The sequence below is a fragment of the Heterodontus francisci genome, chromosome 12 (assembly GCF_036365525.1).
Source record: "Heterodontus francisci isolate sHetFra1 chromosome 12, sHetFra1.hap1, whole genome shotgun sequence".
Taxonomy (NCBI): domain Eukaryota; kingdom Metazoa; phylum Chordata; class Chondrichthyes; order Heterodontiformes; family Heterodontidae; genus Heterodontus; species Heterodontus francisci.
In genome coordinates, this window is record NC_090382.1 from 44686024 (window position 1) to 44703697 (window position 17674).

Here is a 17674-nt window from a genome sequence, read left to right on the forward strand (position 1 = left end):
GAACTGATTCATGGACTTTCCAAACCCCTGAGGAGGACAGCACAGGATGGCCAAGGCAAGACACAGGGTCACCCCACGGTTCAGTGATGCCTCCCGGAGAATCTCCTCTAGGTTGCAAGGGAAAGGTGGGAGGTTCTCTTCCCCAGTGATGACAAGAAGAGGTCCTCCTGCCTGACCAAGCAAGCCTGGATGGAGATCACAGAGGAGGTCAACAGCCTTGGAGTCATCCAGTGGAACTGGGTCCAGTGTCGAAAGAAAATCAACAACCTTCTGCTTTCGGTCAAGGTGAGTGCTGCATAACTCTCTCATTTTTGGGGAGTGCATGTGACTACAGGGGAGGGTGTGTGACATCCTGTATTTCCAAACGAGTTGAAACCAGTTGGAAATATCAATTGGTCTTAACTGGTCTTTTCTGGTCTCAACTGCAAGTAAGTGGTCTCAACTAGTGTTATCTGGATACAGCTGGGATAAAATTTAAAATCACAATAAAATTTGAAACGAAAAGTGGAGTCAAGAGTGTTTTAGCTTCACTGCATGACCACAGCATACACCACATAGGTAATTTTCACTTGTTAGTGTTACTTAACACTTTTCGCAAGTTAATACTCTGGTCTCATATGGAACAAGTTGAGCCAGAAACCAGACTAACTGGTCACAACTGTAAACAATATAATTTTCAACTGGAACAAGGTTCACTGGACTCAAATGGAGCCAGCATAATATTCAACTGGAACAAGTACGAATGGTCCAGTTGCCCAAATTTCCATGGTCAACTGTTTCAGTGGACCAATTACAACTGGTTTGGATTTATGGGATGGGGAGGGTAGCACTACAACGGCAGAAGGGCTAGGGTTTCATCTCATCCTGACAGATGCATGGCTGCATCTCGGCCACAGGCCACCTTCCTTCTCACTCCCAGGGATAGGCACCAACATGTTGCACCACGGACATTTGACAAAATTATTGACTCAGCCACGGACATGGGTGCAATTAATCTGTATGTAAAGTGTATAGCCAACCTAATGCCATCAAAACACAATCCAATTTAAAACCATTTCTGCCTATTTATTGAGATACCTGGCATTGTTTTTGCTTGCAGAAGTAGTCAATGTCTGCCTGCGCATTTGATGAGCAATGCAGAGAATTTGGATAGATGTCCATCCGTCAGGAGTGACCTTGCTCTCTTTCTCTCTCTCCTCCTCTCTCCTCTCTGTGTCCATCCCTGTCCCCCCATGTCCCCCTCTCTCTACCTCCTCCTTTCTGTGTCCCCCTCTCTCTCCCCCCACGCTCCCCTGTGTCCCCCTTTCTCTCCCCCACTCTCCCCTATGTGTCCCACTCCCTTTCCCTCTGCCCCCTCTACCTCTCCCACTGCACTCCTCTCTCCCCCCCTTCTGTCCCCCTCCATCTCCCCTCCCCCCTTTCTCCCCTCTATCCCATTCTCTCTCCCTCCCCCCTCTCTCTGCCCCTCTCTCCCTCTCCCCTCTCCCTTTCTCTCCCCCTCTCTCCCTCTCCCCCACTTCCCGCCGCCCCCCCCCCCTCCCGTCTCTCTCACCCTCTCCCACTCTCTCTCCGCCACCCATGCACCAGGAGCGGAAATACATTGCCGCTCAGCACCAGCCCCACATTCTGAGGGAAACCAGGAGGTTTGGAGAGCTGAGAATGTGGACTGTCTGACTAAATAAACAGCTTGCTCTGGCTCAAAGAAATCTTGCCTTTCCAGTTCTATCATTGCTGTTCTACCCACACCAATGCTCTCCAGGGCTGACTCCACAGATCAGACACGGACAGGGAGCACTTGATTGATGGCTCCCAGTCTTACCAGAGTGTCCTGCCACCCCCACGTTCCAATTGGACGGAGGTCTGCGCTCAGTGAAACCATTTGCACTTTTGTTTGGTGGGCCGGATATAAAACTTTGGTGGGCTATAGGAATTAGCCCAATACCCCGATCGTTTGTAATTACTTTCGCTCCTGATAATTATAAATGTCCTGCTCCAAGTCTTTAAACTTGTATTTTAAATTACAAGATTGAAGGCTTGGAGCAAGACATTTAAAATTACCACAGACTTCAAAATTTTTACCACGGACACCGGTATCCATGTACTGACGCGTTGCCAACCCCTGCTCACTCCCCTTATCTCCCTTGACAGGGTGTGTCAACATGAGATACATCAGATCTCCCAGTAGGGGACAAGGGCGTTTGCAGAACTGTCATGTTGATCTCTCCGCCATTCTCTACTATCTATATCCTTCCTCTTGCAAAACAACGGGGCCCACAATAGAAGGGAGATAGCCTGGACTGGTGGGGGAGATCTCACCTCCGCCAAGGAAGAGGCATTGGAGCTGGTGGGCAACCAGGGAGTCCATGCTATTTCAGATAGGGAGACTGGAGTCCCTGCGCAGGAAAGTGAGGATTGGCTCCCATGGAACATAGAGTCATAGAGTTATACAGCACAGAAACAGGCTCTTCGGCCCATCATGGCCGTGCCTGGGACTGTTGAAGTATGTAGGCAACATGGCTGCTTCCCAGGAAGCGGGCACACACCAACAGGAAACACTGTCAGTGGTCGCAGACCAGTTGAACGTTGACTGAATTTTCCTTCCTGTTGATGAAGGCAGCTGGCTCATCCATAGGAGCTTTGATGGCCACCTGCGTACAATCCATCAGACCTTGCACCCAGATAAACCCGACGATGGCCCAAATCTAATGGCCCTCTCAGACTGACTGTCAGGGTCGGTCTGGTAGTGCACATAGTCACCAGCATTCTTGAACAGGGCATTAGTCGTTATCTTGATGCAGTGGTGGACAGCTGCCTGGGAGACCCCACACATGTACCCAATGCATCCCTGGAAAGATCCAGATGCGCAGAAGTTTAGTCCATGGTGATCTTCAAGACCACTGGCATAGGATGACCCCCAAGTCCCATAGGTCACAAATCATTCTGCAGCAGGGTGCATAGGTCGGAGGCAGCCTCCCTGGAGATGCAGAGTCTTCGCTGACAGTGGCGCTCAGACTTTTGGAGGTCACATAACTACATCTGTTACACTCTCTGGCACTGGTGGACCCTTCTTTGCATGGCCGGCTACTGTTGCTCCCATCAATGGAGCTTCACAGACAGGCCCAGCAGCCTCTTGTCCCTCCCTCCATCAGAGGCACCCGCATCGTGCCACAGGATTCCAGAAATACAGAGTGCATGTGACCTATGCCAGGTGACCTGTGAGGCTGAAGAGCGCTGTCAATGCAGAGACAATCCTGCCTTGGCAAATTAGGTTCTGACAATTCTCTCAGCGGAGTCACTGATGGATCTCAGAGCCCAATCTTGATGATGGCCCACCCTGTGTTCCAGCAGTGTGAGCGACCAAACACATCACACAGTAGTTATTCAACCCTATACTGCCCCCAAACCCACAATGAACCCCCTTGCAGAGCTCCCAAGACCCCAAAACCTCTTGCAGAGCCCCCAAGATGCTGGACCCTCTTGCAGAATCCCGAGATCCCAAACCCCCTTGCAGATCCCCCGAGATCCAGGACTCCTTTGCAGAGCCTGCAGAGCACACAGCAACATAGTCCCACGTTGGCCTCCGAACTCCCCACTTCCCCTGTGCAGCAATGCTCAAGGCTGTCTCCCCATCACAGCAATGTTGTCTCTCACCTTGGTGCCACCAAGTTTTAATGGTTGTGAATCTGAAGGCACATGAGACTGCCCGTCATTCACAAAATCGAGGACCAATCATTACATCAGAATTAATAACATTTAAATGTATTTAAATCAGCATTTCAGCAATTTAAAGTACTTCCCGCCACTGACTAAATCCAGAACTGACGTCACGATGCCAGATTTCCAGGTGGATGGTTCCGATGCAGGATTTGTTTCCCCACGCCACCATACCTGCCTTCGATGGCTGCGCTAAATTCAGCTCAGGGTCTCCTCCATTTTTTGGCCTCCTGCAGCACTCCAATTGGCCGGCAGCTCTGGAGGAAGGAGCTCATCCCTTAAAGGGACAGCGTGCCTGATGGGTAGTTAATTGGCTGCCCGCCGTGGAATAGCAATGGTGGTCTGATGGAGGACTGAGGTCTCTCCTCGCTTTCCAGCCCACCACCGGGACCCCCATCATAGAATAAAATCCAGCACAATGAGTTTTATAATTCTGAACAGCAAAGTCCTGGTAGAGCAAATTCAGAAGTTTTATTTTCAAGTACCACTTACAGTATCAGCGCACTGTAAGAGTCTCACAAGTGGGATTAAAGATTCTATCTGTTCAAATGTCAGAATTCATCAGGAATACGCGTTTTCAGAGTCATGTTTTTGAGCTTGCATTTCTCTTTAGTTTTAGTTTTTATGTTTTTAGTTTTAGTTTTAGAGATACAGCACTGAAACAGGCCCTTCGGCCCACTGTGTCTGTGCCGACCATCAACCACCCATTTATACTAATCCTACACTAATCCCATATTCCTACCACATCCCCACCTATCCCTATATTTCCCTACCACCTACCTATACTAGGAGCAATTTCTAATGGCCAATTTACCTATCAACCTGCAAGTCTTTTGGCATGTGGGAGGAAACCGGAGCACCCGGAGGAAACCCATGCAGACACAGGGAGAACTTGCAAACTCCACACAGGCAGTACCCGGAATTGAACCCGGGTCGCTGGAGCTGTGAGGCTGCGGTGCTAACCACTGCGCCACTGTGCCGCCCTTTAGTCGTGGTGCTGGGACAACTCAACACATGAATCATCAATGCAAAAGCAATAATTATACAAATCATTTAAATGCAAAGGCCACAAGCAACATTTTGAATAAATGCATATGCAAATAAAACTTGAGTGGATTCCGAGAGGAAATACATTTGTGATGCCAGAATCACTAAATAAGTAGGTTTTCAGGCAATCAGAATGGAGTGCCCAATAGCTCATTCAGCAAACAGAAAATTATGTTACTTACATCAATGTAACTATAAGCAATTCAAATTAATGAGTCATGCTTGATCCAGGAGCAAAAAACCTAGGCCTTGATTTTTAACTCCAAGTGGGATTTGGGCATGTTGGGGTTAAATGGGCAGGATACAGCTGTTGGCCTGTGGAAAATCACTACCCTGTCATCATGCAGGTAGATATGGGGGTTTCTGGAAGTGTTTCATAGAAGGGACATGGGGAAACCAGGACAGGAGGGGCCCAAACTTTCCAAAGGAGCACTCCTCTAAAAAAAAACTAAATTACTTTGCGCTTGACTTTACCTGGCAGAAAAGCCACAGTGCCCAGAAGCCTGAATTAAAATCACAGACATTGGGATTTGGGTGGCTTTAGGGCTAGTAAATAACTCAGAGCATTTTAATAGCTCAGTTTCAACCAGGCATACGGGGTTAAAATCGTCAAACTTGTTTTATATTTTGAACAGCAGTCACCTGGTGAACTTGAACTCAATCATTATATTTGTAACAAGGACATAAGAACCTAAGAATTAGCACATCCAGTTCAGTCTGTACTGCTAAATGCGTCTCAAAGGTAACTATAAAAAGATAGATGTCTCATGAATTTGACCCAGAGAAAGATTATCAGTGAGTGAGTTCCCATGGTTTCCCAAGCCAGATGCCACAGCAACCCTTGTTCATCAAATCATGGTTAACTCTGCAGTTAACAGCTTCTCTAATGTCCTGGTGTTTCTGTGCCGTACAGACCAGAAGATCCCAAGGTCCATTCCTGATATATGTTCCATTTGCTTGTATTAGCTGATACCGCAACTGGAGTGCTTCAATTGGCCTCAGTACCTAGGGTTAGGGAAAGGAAAAATCATTCAGGTTTCCCCCTCCCATCTGGTGATTCATGCTCGAAAATGTGGATGTGAACATTGCTTGAGAACAAGTTCAAACTGACCTGTGATGCCCTCTAATGGTTATATAGCCTGCCAACACTCACTGTCTGGATTCACACATCAAAGATAGCCACTTAGCAAAATACTGAAGGGTTACTTGACCCTGTGGAACCGTATTCAGCAAGAGATAACTGCTTCAGAAGAGGGAAGAAAACTGGAAAATAAAAATCTCTACATTTAAATTTCTATATATGATGGATGGAGTCCTACGAAATGGCACTGTCCAGTAGGAAGTTCTCCAGGCAGCAAAAGCAATGCTTAAGATTCCACTGCTGTTTTTTTATGCAGCCTTCTTGGATTACGAACTGCAGTTGAAGCAACTATTGTGTGTTTTTGGCATAAACTCCAAACTCTGCTGTAATCTGATCAAAATCTAGCACAAAACTAACGACCATCTATATTTCTTAAGTACTTTAGGAGATGAATAATGAGAAAGATTAGGCCATCCTTATGCAGTCTATTAATCTGCACTGGGTGGTACCTAGTCTAAGAGCAATAGTTGAGTATTACGTAGACAGTCACACTGAGTTATAATATTTACTTTTGAGTTAGGTATAGTCTTTGCATGATGATAAATTAACAAGCCAAAAATTTCTGGTAGATTCCCATTCCCCTAGATTTTTCAACCATGTTTAACTATTCCAATTCATTTGCTCCAGCATAGCTCAGATGTGCTTTCCAAGCCAAGAAACTGGATGTGTGTAATAGAAGAGAACAAAGGGCTATAGTCCTGGGATGTGCCTACTGGTAAACTCTGCTGCTGCCTCTGCTGGACTTTTCTGGGTTAAGGATCTGGATATTACAAGTCAGTGCCTGCATCACACTGAGAAATTTAGAACTATGAAGGCAAATTATAACTTATCTTAATGTTCTCCACCAGAAAAACATTTCAGAATATTATTTGCCAGCAAAATTTGCAGAACATTTTTTGAATGGAAGTTATAAGATGAAAATTGCAAAACAACTGCAAAAGTATTGAGTACCAGTGTTATTATGGCATCTGTTCCCCCTAATGCTAATGGCTGGCAGATTTTTTGACTGTAAAATGTCTTGTGATAACGCAAAGTTATCTAACAAATTAATAGGTGCTGAAAGATTCTGAAGCAAGAGACTGAAAAAGAAATCTACTCCCTGACTGAACCAGGATACACAAGAGGTACAATATACTGATAGGGCTGGATTTTATTCTCAACCCAACATTGGGGTTCGTGGTAGGGGGAGGGGGCGGAAATCAGAGTGACTGATCAGTCACCGACTGCCACAAAATGCAGTCAAAACGCAATCCATCAGAGTCAGCATGGTTTTATGAAGGGTAAATCGTTTTTGAGTAATTTGAAGCTGTGACAAGCAAAGTGGATAATGGGGATCCTGTAGCTGTAGTATAGCTGGACTTCCAGAAGGCATTTGATAAGGTGCCACACAAAAGGTTAATACACAAGGTAAGATCACATGGGGTTAGAGGCAATTTATTAGCTTGGATAGAGGATTGGCTAACCAACAGAAAACAGAGAGTCAGGATAAATGGGTCGTTTTCTGGTTGGCAAGATGTAACTAGTGGGGTGCCACAGGGTTCAGTCCTTGGGCCCCAACTATTTATAATCTATATTAATGACTTGGATGCAGGGATAGAAGGTACTATAGCCAAATTTGCAGCTGACACTGAAATAGATGGGATAGTAAGTTGCAATAAAGAAATAACAAATTTAAAAATGGATATGGATAGGTTAGCCAATGGGGCAAAATTTTGCAGATGGAGTTTAACGTGGATAAGTGTGAGGTTATCCATTTTGGTCAGAAGAATAGAAAGGCAAATTAGTATCTAAATGGAGAGAAACTTCGGAGTGCTTTGGTGCAGAGGGATCTGGGAGTCCTCGTGCATGAATCACAGAAAGCTAGTATGCAGGTACAGCAGGTAATAAGGAAGGCAAATGGAATTTTGGCATTTATTGCTAAAGGAATAGAATATAAAAGTAGGGAAGTGTTGCTGCAACTGTACAAGGCATTAGTGAGACCGCAACTGGAGTATTGCATACAGTTTTGGTCTCCTTACTTGAGGAGGGATATAGTTGCATTGGAAGCAGTTCCGAGGAGGTTCACTAGATTGATTCCAGAGATGAGGGGTTTGTCTTATGAAGAGAGATTGAACAGTTTAGGCCTTCACTCTCTAGAGTTTAGAAGAATGAGAGGAGATCTAATTGAGGTATATAAGATGATTAAGGGGATTGACAAAGTAGACGTAGAGAGGATGTTTCCTCTGGTGGGGCAATCTAGAACAAGAGGTCATAGTTTTAGGATAAGGGGTAGCGGATTTAAAACAGAGATGAGGAGAAATTACTTCTCTGAAAGGGTCGTGAGTCTGTGGTATTCACTAACTGAGAGTATAGTGGATGCCGCAACATTGAGTAAATTTAAGGAGGAGAGGGACAAATTTTTAATTAGTAATGGGTTGAAGGGTTTTGGAGAATGGGCAGGAAAGTGGAGTTGAGGCCAAGATGAGATCAGCCATGATCATATTGAATGGCAGAGTAGGCTCAAGGGGTTGAATTGCCTACTCCTGCTCCTAGTTCTTATGTTCTTATGTTAAAACTCAACGGTGCGATGCCGGGATTGATCTTCCCGGCAGCGGGGAAGCTCCATGACAGAACCCTGGTTTAAATATTTATAAAACCTATCTGCATACATTACCATGTCATCCACCACGATCTTCCCATCCATTCCCAATCTTCAGTGTGACGCGTGGCACTCATGCGCCTTCACTTTCCCGTCCAGGAGAAGCTGGTACCACCGAGGAGGGGAAAGGGTCTCTGCTGCATTCTGAGTATAGATGGTGGTGGGAAAGGGTCAACTCTGCATTCTGCATATAGCTGGGGGTGGGGTGCAGTAGTTGAAGGGGTCAAGGCTGCATTCTGAATATAGATGGGGGGGGAGTGAAATGTCAACTTTGCACTCTGAGTATAGATTGGGGGGGGAGGTGAAGGGGTCAACTCTGCAATATTTTGAACTATTTGCAGGGCTGGCAGCCTTTTAAAAATGGCACCAGCACCTGCTCCAGCATCGGGTGAGGCCGTGAATGGCACAGGTCATACATATTAGTAAAGTTTCCCACCTACCAGAAAAATAATTAAATTAATCACTTTATTTATCCTAAGAATAAAGCACGCCAAACTAGGTTTCTTTAAAGAACAACAAAATTAACTATTTATTAATAAACCAAGTTTTACATGATATTGTGATGAATCCATATGTATGAAGAGATTTTATAACTCCTTAATCTTCCTAACCCTCATGCACACACAAACATTCAGCTACCAACAGTTAACAGGGAAAACTGGAAATATTGACTTTACAAGAGTTTCTTAGGAATAAATAACGAGCTGGGTTGTAACTTTTGGTAGTATTTTCATGGATCGGTGAGGTGCCCCAGAGTCGAATAGTCAGATGCCACTCGATGACTCCCCAGGTGAAATTCATGAATAGTCTGTGGTGGGTAGGCATTCAAGATAGTTCATCTGCAGCAAGCATCACACAGATTAGGGTGGCACAGTGGCGCACCAGTTAGCACTACAGCCTCACAGCTCCAGCGGCCCGGGTTCAGTTCTGGGTACTGCCTGTGTGGAGTTTGCAAGTTCTCCCTGTGACCGCGTGGGTTTCTGCCGGGTGCTCCGGTTTCCTCCCACAGCCAAAGACCTGCAGGTTGATAGGTAAATTGGCCATTGTAAATTGCCCCTAGTGTAGGTAGGTGGTAGGAGAATGGTGGGGATGTGGTAGGGAATATACGATTAGTATAAATGGGTGGTTGTTGGTCAGCACAGACTTGGTGGGCTGAAGGGCCTGTTTCAGTGCTGTATCTCTAAATAAAAAATAAATCTTTCAGCAACAGGTTGTAGCAAGGGGTCTATTTAAATTTTAAAATCGCAGTCTAACAGTAGAAACGTGCTTGAGAGTTCAGGAATTTCTAAAAACACAAAAGTCAACAGGACTTACTCTCAGAAAAAGAGCCTTCTCCACAGAGCACAGCAATTACAGAACTCACTCTACAGGCAGGAATTCGTGACAGCAGGCAACAGCAACCTGTGACACCTAGAAGACAGGCTTCCTTTCTCCAAAGCAGAGTTTCTCCACACAGGGTAGCAATTCCTCTTTTCTCTGGGTCTCTTCCTCTCTCTCTTCAGACAGGTCCAAACTTCACCTTAAATGTAGCACTTTTTCCTTTGAAATGCAGAGCTTATTTTCAGAGAGAACGGGCCTTTTTTTCTGCTCTATCAGCAACTCACAGCTCCAGTCACTACTCGCTGTTTTGCTTCCCTCTGCAGAACTGAAACTAAAGTCTGTCCACAGGAGTCATAAGACTATTATAAAATCTTCCTGTTGCTTGGATACAAATTGCCCTGCAGCTTGCACTTCAAATACTAAGCCTCTGTTGTTATTGTTCACAGACTCTGTTTTCCAGTCTTAAAGGCACACAGACCTCTCAGTTTTCAAAGAAAAACAAAACCCTTATGACATTATATGTTTCAATAAGATCACCTCTTATTCTAAATTCCAATGGGTAAAGGTCCAACCCGTTCAACTTTTCTTCATAAAATAAGTCTTTAATCCCAGAAATGAGTTGTGTGAACCTTCTCTGAACTGCTTCTAATGCAATTATATCCTTTTTCAAATAAGGAGATCAAAACTGTACACAGTACTCCAGATGTGGTCTCACCAAGGCCCTGTACAGCTGCAGTAAAAGTTCACTACTTTTATATTTCATTCCCCTTGCAATAAACGCCAACATTCCATTTTCCTTCCTAATCACTTGCTAAACCTGCATACTAACTTTTTGTGATTCATGTACCAGGACACCCAGATCCCTCTGTGCAACCAAGTTCTGCAATCTCTCTTCAGTTAAATAGGATACAGCTTTTCTATTCTTCCTGCCAAAGTGGACAAGTTCACATTTTCCCACATTATACCCCATCTTCCAAAATTTTGCCCACTCACTTAACCTATATATAATGCCTTTGTAGACTCTTTACCTCCTCTTGCCAACTTACTTTCTTACCTATCTTGGTGTCATTGGCAAACTTAGCTACTGTACAGTTGGTCCCTTCATCCATGTTATTTCTATGTATAGTGTGCCCCATGCACAGAATGTTATGGGAGGTATGCACCTGCAATAGTTGGAATTTCCTCTCATTATCTGTGAAGAGCTGGAGGTGGGTGGGGGGGGGGGTGCAGTGGGGGGGGGTCCAATTTAAATATTTTCTCCAAATTCTCCAATATTTCTTTTAATGAGTTAAATATTTGGATCCAGGCTCCTCCAGTGACTTTGTGGTTTAGGACTACGCAATACAAACGAGAAGCTTTCAGTTTAATTTATGTGCTCCGATAGTTATTCAGCACTGGGAGAGAGTGGGGGTTTGAGGGGGGAGATGGGTGGCGGAGGATTTCTGATTTGTAAACTTGGAAGGGTTTCCCAGACATCTTGCAGAATTTAACTGCAGGATATCTTTTACATTTTTCAATAAGTTTCCCACTTGACAGCTAGCCTCAGACAGCCTGTTGGGCAGGAAAGCATCTGAGGAGAGGATGCCAGGTAATTGGGGAGGGGGGGCGGTGTTGTGGGTGTGGGTAGGAGATCATAGGGATGGAGATTGGGTGGCAGGGGTGGCAGAGACCACAGGGGAATCAGAGATTGGGGTGTAGAGTCAGAGATTGGGTGGGGGTGTATGTGATCGTGGAGTGAGTACAGGAATAGGTTGGTTGGACCTGGAGGAAACACTCCTGCTCCTCCTGGCCAACAAGAATTGCTGTAAATGTACTTACATCATAGATCTGAACCTTCTTGTTTCCTTTTACCTGCCAGAATTCTCAAACTCTGGGAAATATGGCTGACTTAATTAAAAATAAAAAGAACTTGTTAAACTGGAGGCAAGCGGACCTACTTTAGGGACCTGAGAGCAAAATCAAGGCTGACACCCCAGTGCAGTACTGACGGCGTGCTGCATTGTTGGAGGTGCCGTTTTTCAGAAGAGGTGTAAACTGAGGCCCCATCTGTCCTCTCAGGTGGGTGTAAAAGATGGCACTGCATTATTCGAAGAAGAGCAGGGGAGTTCTATTGGTGTCTTGGCCAATATTTATCACTCAACTAACATCACTAAAAAAAAAACAGATTGCCTGATCATTACATTTCTGTTTGTGGGAGCTTGCTGTGTGCAAATTGGCTTCTGCGTTTCCTACATTACAACAGTGTCTACACTTCAAAAAAAACGTACTTCATTGGCTATGAAAGGCAATAGGATGTCCTGAGGTAATGATGGATGTTATATAAATATAAGTCTTTCTTCTTTTCTCAAAAGATTTCAGTGACCGACATGCCTCCTGAAAGTAGATTGTCACCCGCCTTCGACCCGCCACCATTAAGACTTGTGGGCGTGGGCAGGTTGGTGCTGGGTTTGAAAATTTTTAACTTTATACTTCCTACCCCAACTAGATGCAGCTGATCTCAGATGTAGAAGTAGGGATACTGAAAAGGATGGCCAAATTCAACTAGGGTCCCCACTCCTGATTGCTATCTAATGATCCTTGCTGGACAGTTGACATTTGTAAATATTAGAACAGAATTGATTGCAGCTATTACCCTCCATGGTGAAATTGCCTGCTGATTCCCAGTATCTAAACTCGCACAGAAAGATTGGAAATCAGCTCCGTAATGGAGGGCTGTTGGCACCCAACAACCATGCATTAGCAAGAGTCAGTACAGGGGTTGATTTTCCTCTGCTGGAGCAAAAGCATCTAAACTACTAAGAAGTGGTACTAATTTCATCTGAATTTAATTAAAAAACCCAACTGGTTCACTTCAGGGAAAGGAACCTGCCACCACTAACCAGTATGGTCTACCAGTGACTCCAGTTCCCAACTATGTGGTTCGCTCTTAATTCCCTTACGGCAACTAGTGATGGACAATAAATGCCTCATAAATCTGAGGAACATGGGGAATTAAGATTAATGAAATTGGACTGGTACTTTCAGAAGGGATGAGGGGAAAGAGAAATTTGGTTGGTAAAAGTCAATTGAGTGATCATTTTTTCTTTGGTTCAGACAGTGCAGCCTTGGATACCATCAATGACTCTCTGCCCTCAACTGACTTGGAAAGCAGTAATCCATTATGTTAGTTTCAACTTGGCAATTTCGCTCTAGACTTGTGGATAGGGATCCACTGTGAAGATCTCAGGACATTTAGGTAATAAAAGCTTTAAATAGGTAACTGTTGAAGATAATAAAGCTGAAGTTAGAAAATGAAGTACAGCTGCGACTTTATTTCTAGAATGCTTATATGCTTAAAGTTTTAAGAAGTCTTGAATTTCCCTAATGGTTCATAGGTACGCACACTACATAATGTGGAACTATGCTCTGGTTCAAGCCCTGATCTCTGTTATTCTGAATAGCTCAGCTCCGTACTGGATCATGCTTTTTGCCAACTGAGCAATCGAAGGAGCTTAATGGTACTTCTGTTGATAGGATATCAGCTGGGGAACACTTTGATATACTTTTGTTTGACTTATGAGGCTGACCTGTATATTTTACTGACAAATCTGTCACTTGTCAGTATGAAGTCTGCCTTACTCTTATAATAATACTCTTATTTGTCAGGCAGTTTTGCTATGTGTTTGTGAAAAAAAGAAAGATTTGCATTTATATAGCGCCTTTTATGACCACAAGACATCCTGAAGCACTTTACAGCCAATGCAGTACCTTTGAAGTGTAGTCACTGTTGTAATGTGGGAAACTTGGCAACCAATTTGTACACAGCAAACTTCCATAAACAACAATGTGATAATGGTCAGATAATCTTTTTGTGATGTTAATTGAGGGTTAAAGATTGGCCAGAACCCCAGGGATAACTTCCCTGCTCTTCTTCAAAATAGGGCCATGGGATCTTTTCTGCCCACCTGAGAGGGCAGAGGGGGACCTTGATTTAACACCTTATCCAAAAGACAGTACCTCCGACAGTGCAACACGCTCTCAGTGCTAACTGATTTGTGTGCTCAAGGACGAGAGTGTGACTTAAACCCACAACTTTCTGACTCAGAGGCAAGCATGCTACCAACGGAGTCACAATTGACACTTGGCTGTGGGTGAGGGTGGAGGGGGGTGTATGGGGGAAGAGATGGACAATGAAATGCCTATTTTTCATTGTTGATGTCTAAAAGCCAATTCATTGTATCTGGCAGAATATAGGAGATATGTAAAAATGGTTTGTCATTTCAGAATTCTGTGTCAATAAATATATGAAAGGATAAGAAGCTTTCACTAACTTTGAATTGCTAATATACTATTGGTACTGTTCTGATTTGCATTATATCGGCTAATGTAATTTACTAAACTACGCTGCTGGACTTGGATGTTCAGTGCACAAAAACTAAGGATGAAGAATTAGAAGTATATTATAAGACTATAACTGAGTGCTTGGCAGTATTCAAAACTTTATAAAAGACTGTTTTGTAGAGGTAAATACCACCTTTGGATATATTGTGGGTGAGGGGAAGGAAGGAGTCACAGATCCTGTGAGTAATCCTGTGAATTATGTTAAATTATTGGCAGGAGGCAAGAGAGCACAATCTCAGCCAGAGTTTCATTAACGCAGCTCAATGCAATAGTTTTGATGGAGAAATTGTGAGTAATTACCTGGATCTCCTGCTGTTTGGACTGTTAAAATGAAGTTGTCAAAGCGTGATTGAAGTTATTTTGCCCTCCCTCTTTGATAATCAGTAATCTTCATGCTCTACTGCTCTATTGCTCTGGCAAAGCCACAGCTTTGAATGCTGAGTAATGTCGCAGTGTCAGCAGGAGGTTCCTGTGGTTAGGATGGAGACAATGCCAGTTTCTGTCCTATTAGCACAGCTCCTCTAGCAGTCTAGCATGCCAAACTTTTGCTTGTAGTGTACGTTGAGTGGGACAAGCCTAAACTATTTCAGAGCTATCTGATTTTAAATTTTCACGCCATGATGGTTGTCTTTCAGCAATGTAGATTCATTGAGAATATTGTATCCGGATTCTGATGTAAGTTTGACTGTCAGTCTCCAGTGAATGCCATTTAGGTAGATGCCTGAAACCTGGGGTATTGGTGTGCCAGCTCGAATGAAACACATGGAACCAACATAGAATAGTAGGTGAAACAGACCCCCAGCAAGAGTAGTAAATGCTGTGTTGATTTTTTTCCTTTAGAAAACAACTAGATAAATAGAATTGAAGGTTATAGAGATAACTTTAGCATAGATAACCAAATATTCTAAAGGATCTGGTAGGGTGATTTTTTGGGGGGGCCCGGCGTGAAAACAGTGCAACTGGAGTACAGTGGGCTTTACATTTCATGTTTTGGTCACATATCAATTTCACTGGATTTCCTCTGGTTGCCCTGTTTCACTCGTGCAGGAGAGCTCTCAAACCATCTTTGGGCTCACACTCAGAGGTTGTTTAGGGTAGCAAATGACATTGTGGGAAATTTAAATGGATACAGCCACTTAAAGATAAATGGTAGATTATGGAGGACCATAGATTGGAAAAACATTTATACCTTTCTGCCCCAAACATCAGGTCTTTAGAAAGGCTGTATGGGTAATAGGAGCAAATAGCTGCCAAAATTTAGATGAGTGCATTTATATGGATGCAGCACAGGTAGATAAGGTGGTTAGGTAGGCATATGGGATACAGCCGAGGTACAGAATATAAGAGCAGGGAGGTTATGATGGAGCTGTATTAAACACTAGTTAGGCCACAGTTGGAGTACTGTGTACAGTTCTGGTTGCCACACTATAGGAAGGATGTAATTGCACTGGAGAGGGTGCAGATTCACCAGGATGTTGCCTGGGCTGGAGCATTTCAGCTATGAAGAGAGACTGGATAGGCTGGGGTTGTTTTCCTCAGAACAGAGAAGGCTGAAGTACATGATTGAGGTATACAAAATTATGAGGGGCATAGATAGGGTAGATAGGAAGAAAATGTTTCCCTTAGCGGAGGTATCAATAACCAGGGGGCACAGATTTAAGGTAAGGAGCAGGAGGTTTAGAGTGGATTTGAGGAAAGAATTTTTGACCCAGAGGATGGTTGGAATCTGGAACACACTGCCTGAAGTGGTGGTAGAGGCAGGAACCCTCACAACATTTAAGAAGTATTTCGATGAGCACTTGAAATGCCATAGCATACAAGGCTATGAGCCAAGTGGTGGAAAATGGGATTAGAATAGATAGGTGCTTGACGGCCAGCACAGACACGCTGGGCCAAAGAGCCTGTTTCTGTGCTGTATAACTCTATGACTCTATGGAGTCTCTGGGCAGGTTTTGGAACAGTGCAGTACATGAACTCCAGCATACTGGCTGGTAAGGTGTCATGAGTTTCTTTGTGTTATCTTAAGCTACACAATGAGGTATGTGGATTCCAGTTTCTTGAAGATCTCTAGAAGGTTTATTAATAGCTAAAGTAGTACATACAATACAGAGAAAACTATATACAGAATCTTTGACGATGGTGTTGCTGTGCAGAGTGACTATGGCTTCTAGTCACATGACTACATACTGGGCCTTAGCTCATTAGCATACTGAGTTCTTAAAGGGACATCACTCTTAAAGCAATCATACAACATTCTCTTTCTTTCCAAAGACATGTCTTGTACCCTACAAGTAAAAACACATAAAATTTGATAATATCAAAATTAGCTATACAGGGATAGAGATTATAGAATTGACAAGTTGTTACGAGAGTGTTTCTTTTTTTTTGTAAAATATGTTTCAAGGACTTATAGTTGAATTATGGACATTGACTCACCTGGAAGCTTGAAAAGATGCTGAACTTAGTGGGTTTTTTTAAAAAGAGGTCACCCGAAGGTTTCCTGGACTTGGCTTGTAAACAATCCCTTACTGGAAGGCACCTATTTGCAGATGATTACCAAGCTTGTTGTTTTGACTTGGAGAAGATGTTTACAGAGAAATGACAGATCAAGATTTATAGAGGTCAGGAGGCTTGACTTCTGGTATGTTTTTGGTTTCACTTTGAATTGTTAAAAAAAAGACAGTTGGTTTTTGTCTGCCAAGAAAAACCCAGCTCATCTCTCTCTTGGAAAGAAACCCTGCAATCCAATGTGTCAGTCTTCTCTTTCCTCCTATATTTGAAGAAACCCTGCATATTGAATGTGTGGGTACTGAAGCCCCTTGTTGCTGCATTCCTGCTGTAAGGCCTATCTGAAACCTCTGTTGCTGCATTTCTGAGAAAGCCTACCCAAACTGATCTTCAACATCGCCTGGAAAGAACTGTTCTAGGACGATCCTGGTAACAGCCATCTATTCGCATTTGGGACGCCAAACCAAAACAAAGAACATCTTACCATGTCTTCTCTTTTTTCTTCAAAAATGAGCAAGTATTCAACCTAAGTGGTTTTTTTGTATCGGAGCTCGAAAACCAAAATCCCTTTTATTTTTCAAGTTAGTGTGTGTGTGTGTGTGTGTGAGGGGCTAAGGTGAAAAAAGGAACTTTAATATTTTAATCTGTGTGTTTATGCTTTACTTCATTATTGGTTAAGACTTGTTTTATAATAAACTAATAATTTTGTTGTTTATTAAAGAAACCTGGTTGGTGTGTTTTATTCTGGGATAAAAATAGAGTCTATGATTGACCATATCGGTAAGTGGGAAAACATTTAAATATATGTTGTGACCTGTGGAGAAGGGGAACGAGAATAAACAGTGCACTCCACCCGCCTCATTTGTAACAAAGTATAAAGATAGGGATTATGAAATTTACGAGTGCAGAAGCTGAAGAGTCCATAT